Here is a 6,162-nt window from a genome sequence, read left to right as displayed (position 1 = left end):
TCTTTAGTAAAGATCAAGGGGAAAATATTCCCTGAGGTCTACCATTTGGATAACCTTTTGCCTTGCCCTCTACGTTAGAGATACATTTTGCTACATCAAAAAAAAAAAGAAAAAAAAAAGTCTTTAGTTTGCATTTTGTTTCCTTTGACTATGTTTATATGTTACTGTTACTGTTTTCTTGGGGTTTACAAAGTTGTTATTAAAGGTTCTAAAGATAATCTAATTTTATTTTACTTACAAGTCTCAATTATTCAGCTTAAATACCCATGAAATAGTTTTCTTTTTTTAAGTCCAGTATCTTTAAAATAATTTGTTTTGTTTTTGGACTTCGTAGATTAATACTTTCAAGTACGAAGTTATCTTTTCCAGTATATAGTTTCAAATCTGTTTATTTATTTCAAGAATAATATTTGAGTTATTGTTTTTAATGTTGCTTGTTTTTTTTGTTGTTGTTTTGGTTCTGGTCTTCAGGTACTCCTATATTCATATGTTGGATTTATTTGCTTAACTTGGTGATTTGTCTCTTTCCTTTACATTCTTTTGATCTCTTTTCTCATTTCCTTTTGATTTAAAAAAGAATCATTTTTTCTTCTAATTGTCTTAAGGTATGTCTTATTGCTTTATTTACTCTTCTATTTCTACCAGTTTAGTCTTCATTGCTAAAATAACTTTTTTCTAATATTTCTAATTTTCTGTAACATCTGTTACTGATTTCTGAGTTTACCAATTTGTGTTTATTTTGTTCTCTAAAGTTTGAATCATTTTCTTAATGTCTTTTCAGTTATTTTGAAAGAGTTTGTAATAGTTTTTCATGTTTTTTTGGAAGTCCACATAAATAAAAATAACATGCCTTTTAAAATGTCATGATACTCCTTTTTATTTTTCTTACTGCAACTTCATGTGGTGTTTTATTTTGATATATTTCTGTTATATATTTTTATGTGAATCTGGCTTATCTTTATTTTAAGAATGGTACTTGATCCAGAGAGCTTTGCTAACTTCAAAGAGCCCTCCATTGGTCTACATTGAAATGTATGCCCACAAAATATAAATATTAGTAAGATGGGGCTGGGCACGGTGGCTCACGCCTGTAATCCCAGCACTTTGGGAGGCGGGGCTGGGGGGATCTCTTGAGGTCAGAAGTCCCACACCAGCCTAGCCAACGTGGTAAAACCCCGTCTCCAGTAAAAATACAAGAAAATCAGCCGGGCGTGGTGGTATGTGCCTGGTAGTCCCAGATACTCGGAAGGTCAAGATAGGAGAATTGCTTGAATCCGGAGGCCTGAGGTAGAAGTGAGCAAAGATGATGCCAGGGCACTCCAGCACTTCAGCCTGGGCGACAGAGCAAGACGCCATCTCAAATATACATACATATATATGCACATTTGTTTTATTTTACTTTAAGTTCTGGGATACATGTGCTGAATGCGCAGGTTTGTTACATAGGTATACATGTGCCATGGTGGTTTGCTGCACCTATCAACCTGTCATCTAGGTTTTAAGCCCTGCATGCATTAGGTATTTGTTCTAATGCTCTCCCTCCCCTTGTCCCCCAGCCCCGACAGGTCTTGGTAATTTTGATTTTTTAAAGTGTGTCATTATAGCATACTTGCATTATCTTCAACAATTTTATGCCATTCCTTCTTATTGTTCTTATTGTGTCTTTATATGGAACTTTATCTTGATATATTTCTATTGCTTATTTTTATGTGAATGTAATTGTTCAGTTATTTTAGAAGGAGGCTTGGTGCAGATAGTTGTGCTAACTTCAAAGCACTTTCCATTGATGTAAACCAAAATTGCCTTTCAAAGTATGCTTTTAAAACGATGATTGATAATAACTACATAGATGCTTATCTATGTTAGTCTATTAATTTATTTAAAATTCTTTTTTTAAAAATTTACATGATGAAAATGAGTAATTGGCTATAATTTTTACTATTATATATAAGACTGTGATTGCAAATAATATATAGATATTAGTGCAAATCACTAATTATTTCTTCAGTATACATTCCTAGAAATGAAATTAGGCTGGGTGTGGTAGCTCACACCTATCATCCCATGATTGCTTGAGCCCAGGAGTTCAAGAACAGCTTGGGCAACATGACAAAACTCTGTATCCACCAAAAAATAAAATAAAAAACAAAAATTAGCTAGGTGACGTGGCACCTGTCTGTAACCTTAGGTACTAAGAAGGCTGAGGTGGGAGGATTGAGCCCAGGAGTTCAATGTTGCAGTAAGTTGAGATCACTCCACTGCATTCCATCCTGAGCAAGAGAGTGAGACCCTGTCTCCCTGTCTCACATAACAAATTAAAAAAAAAAAAAAAAAAAAAAAAAGAAAAAGAAAGAAAAGAAGTAGAATTACTAGGCCATATGTTTCCATATTGCTAATTAGAAAAGTTAAAAGTTTATAAAACATTGGCAGGATAGGAAAGTGTTCATTTCACCACTCTCATCAGTAATTTGTTAATTTAAAAAGTTAAACATTTTGTTTGTTTAAAAATGCATTTCTTTGATGAAAACTAAAGTTGAACTTAATCTTATTTTATTGGTCTTTTGAATTTCTTCTATTATGAATTATCTATTTTGTAATTTATTTTGTAAGTTACAAAATAGACCACACCACCTCCACCACCCAAAATCTTCTCTCAGTCTTTTTCTCTCGGTAAATGGCACGTGCAACCCCCCCGCCCCCGGGTTCTATACAATGAACTGTGATTCTTTCTTGCATCTAACTTTTCATTACTGTTCATGCAAATGTTGCTCAAATTCTCTAGATTGTGCATAAAAAATCTCAAATCTACCTACTTGTCTCCATCTCCATTACTACCATGCTACTCGAAACTGCCTGATCTCTGAGCTTTCTTTCTCCCTCTAAACATTCTCCACATTACAGCCTCACTGATTTTAAAGGGTCACTCTCTCTAGTCCTTTATGCTTAGAAAGACTTTCCCAAACGTAAGATGCTACTAGCTGTTTTATGGCCTTTTCATTTTTATTAGATTCTCATTCATCATGCTTTCATAATTATTCTTCTCTAGAATTTAAGAATTTTAGTTTCAGTTTTTTCTTTGATATGAGTTTACCTTTAAAAATGTTTCCTGGTGAGAAGTGCATTTTTGTTATTATTATTACTAATTGAGGACTTATGGCTCTTTAATGCTGTTTGTATTTCTATTTTTGAGTTATTTAGGGCCTAATATATAGTTAATTTTAATAGGGGCTTATGTATACTTGAAAAAAGGTATATTTTCTGCTAGCAGGATAAAGTGCTTATATATTTATAGACTCTATCTTATGGGTTTTAGGCTTTCTATGTCCTTACTAACATTTTTTTCCCCTTGATCTGTCTAGATCTGAGACTAGTGTGCTAAAGTTTCCTATTTTTAATATGTGTCTATTTCTCCTTTCATTGCCTGTAGTTTCTGCTTTATGAAAGTTGCTACTGATATTTGGTGAATAGATATTAATATCTTCACTGTGAATCGCACTCTTTAGCATTATAGAGTGTCCTACTTTGTATCGTTTAATTCTTCTTGGCCTGAATTCTACCTTGTTTTAGATCAAGGTCATGGCCCCTGCTTTCTTCTTTCTTGCCTTTGCCTGGTGTATTTTTGTTCATGCTTTTATCTTTACCCATTTCAATTCACTTTATTTTAGGTATATCTTTTGCATACAGCATAAAGTTGAATTTTGCTTTCTTAGCCAATCTGAAAGTCTTTTTTTTTTTTCATGTAAGTCCACTAACATGCATTGATACAACTGATATATTTGGTCTCAGTTCTATAATAAAGTATTATGTTATATAAATGTGAATGCATGTGCATGTTCCATTATTTTAGTTGTTTGCCCTTCTCCCCCATTATTTCCTTTGCTATTTGGGAAAGTTTGAAGTCTTTCTAATGGTTAGCTTTACATTAATACCTATCTATAATGCGTTTAACCATACTCTGTTCTGAAACAGTTTCTTTCTATTATTAATACTATTGTCGGCCAGAAACTGCTTCTTTTCCTCTCTTGCTAGTTATAAGTATAATCTTAGTGTTGTTTGTAGAGCAAAACATACTTAAGCTTCAAGCTCTTAATTTTTCTGTTTTAAATTATCTTTCTCTTCCTAATACCAGTAAGTCAGTCAGCGAGTTTATCTTAATTTCTATTTACTCTACCCCTTTCCATCCCAATTAGTAATTTAGTTGTATTAATTCTCCAACATCAGAGACTGTAATATGCACATTGCATTTTGTCATCTTTCATTTTCTGATCCTTAAATGCTTACTGCCAGGCCACTAGACATATGAAAGAGCTTTCCAAATGTTAACAGTTTTCTGGATCTCTTTCTGTGATAAGTTCCCTAGAAAAGGTTTATGGAAATGATATTTTTTCAAGTATTGCCTGTTTATAACTCTTTATAGCCTTTGTACCGAAGGATGTTTGGCCACGTATAAAAACCTTGGCTCACATATGGTTTCCTTCAATACTTTAAAAATGTTGCTTAATTGTTTTGTAGCTTAAAACATTGCTGCTTAGAAATTTGGGATGACTTTCATTTTTTTAATTAGTTAATTGATTTATGTATATGTGTTAGTGGTGTGGAGTGAGGATGGAGGATGTGTGGTTCTAAATTTCTGAAGGCAATTTTTCCTTATCTGTATAGTCTAATCTGTCTTGATATTGACTCCATGTACAAGGAGAATATGAATTTTCAATAGAATCAATTTTTATTTTTCCAGAAAAGTTTTGATAATTGTGATTTTAATTTTTTTTTCTGTTTTATTGTTTCCATGTCTATCTTGAGGAACAACTATTAGATGCATATTTAATCAACTTTGCAGATTTTCTCCGTCGGGTTTTCAAATCTTTTTAATATCTTTCTTCAAATCTAACGGGTTGGGTTTTGATTTTCTATTTGTTAACTATTTATCCCTCTTCCTTTACAATGTTTTTCCTAATGCCAATTTACCCTTTTATTTTGTTTATTTATTTATTTATTGAGATGGAATCTCACTCTGTTGACCAGACTGGAGTGCAATGGCATGATCTCTGCTCACTGCAACCTCTGCCTCCCCGGTTACAGTGATTCTCCCTCCTCAGCCTCTGGAGTAGCTGGAACTGCAGACATGCACCCACGCCCAGCTATTTTTTTTTTTTTTTTTTTTTGTATTTTTAGTATATATGGGATTTCACCATGTTGGTCAGCCTGGGAATTTACTCTTATATTCTTATTTTAGCTTTATTTCTGAATATTTTTCTCTTTTTCCAATTCAATTTTAATAATTATCAATCCTTCCTTCCTGTCTTTTTATCAGTTATCCATATAAGCTCCGAGATTTTGAATTTCTTAACTGCAACAGTATTTCAAAGCATCTAGCATTTTCTGTACCTTACTTTGTAATATTGTGCCAGAGTTTCTGTTTTGAGGCCACATTTTTTTTCTGATGTGTTCTTACTGTCTTTTGAAACATTATCATATTAACTTGTATTACTTCTTTTAGCAGTAACTTATATTGGAGATAGACTGCATTTTCCCCCACATTTATAAAGGAGTGAATTTTCCTAAGCTATTAGAAAGAGGCTCCTTAGGTCTGGGCACTGTGGCTCATGCCTATAATCCCAGTAATTTGGTAGAATGAGGCAGGAGGATTGCCTGAAGCCAGGAGTTAAAAAGCAGTCTGGGCAGTGAAATGAGGCCTTTCAGAAAGAGGAAAGGAGGGAAGGAGGGAGGGAGGGAGGGAAGGAAGGGAAGAAGGGAGGAAGGAAGGAAGGAAGGGAGGAAGGAAGGAAGGAAGGAAGGAAGGAAGGAAGGAAGGAAGGAAGGAAGGAAGGAAGGAAGGAAGGATAATAATAGCATATTGTCCATTCGTATTACGAATTAAAGTGTTATTATTTTAGAGTTGAAAGTGTATTAGACAACCCCAAGAGTAAGCAACTAATTATGCAAATAAGGAAACTCAAATTTTCTCATAATCACAAGACTTGTAGCTATTACTACTTGTTGTAATGTTTAATTGCTTTCTTAATAATTATATCTCAACTCTCCAAATAGATGGTAAGTTTCTCAAATTTAAGGACAATGTTTCATTCATCTTTAAAGTCTTCCACAAGCACCTGGTATGGAGCTAGGAATACGAGGGGAATGTAGAAGGTACTTATTAAGGTG

This window comes from Macaca nemestrina, chromosome 2 (genome assembly GCF_043159975.1).
Source record: "Macaca nemestrina isolate mMacNem1 chromosome 2, mMacNem.hap1, whole genome shotgun sequence".
Taxonomy (NCBI): Eukaryota; Metazoa; Chordata; class Mammalia; order Primates; family Cercopithecidae; genus Macaca; species Macaca nemestrina.
This window is presented reverse-complemented; position numbering follows the sequence as displayed.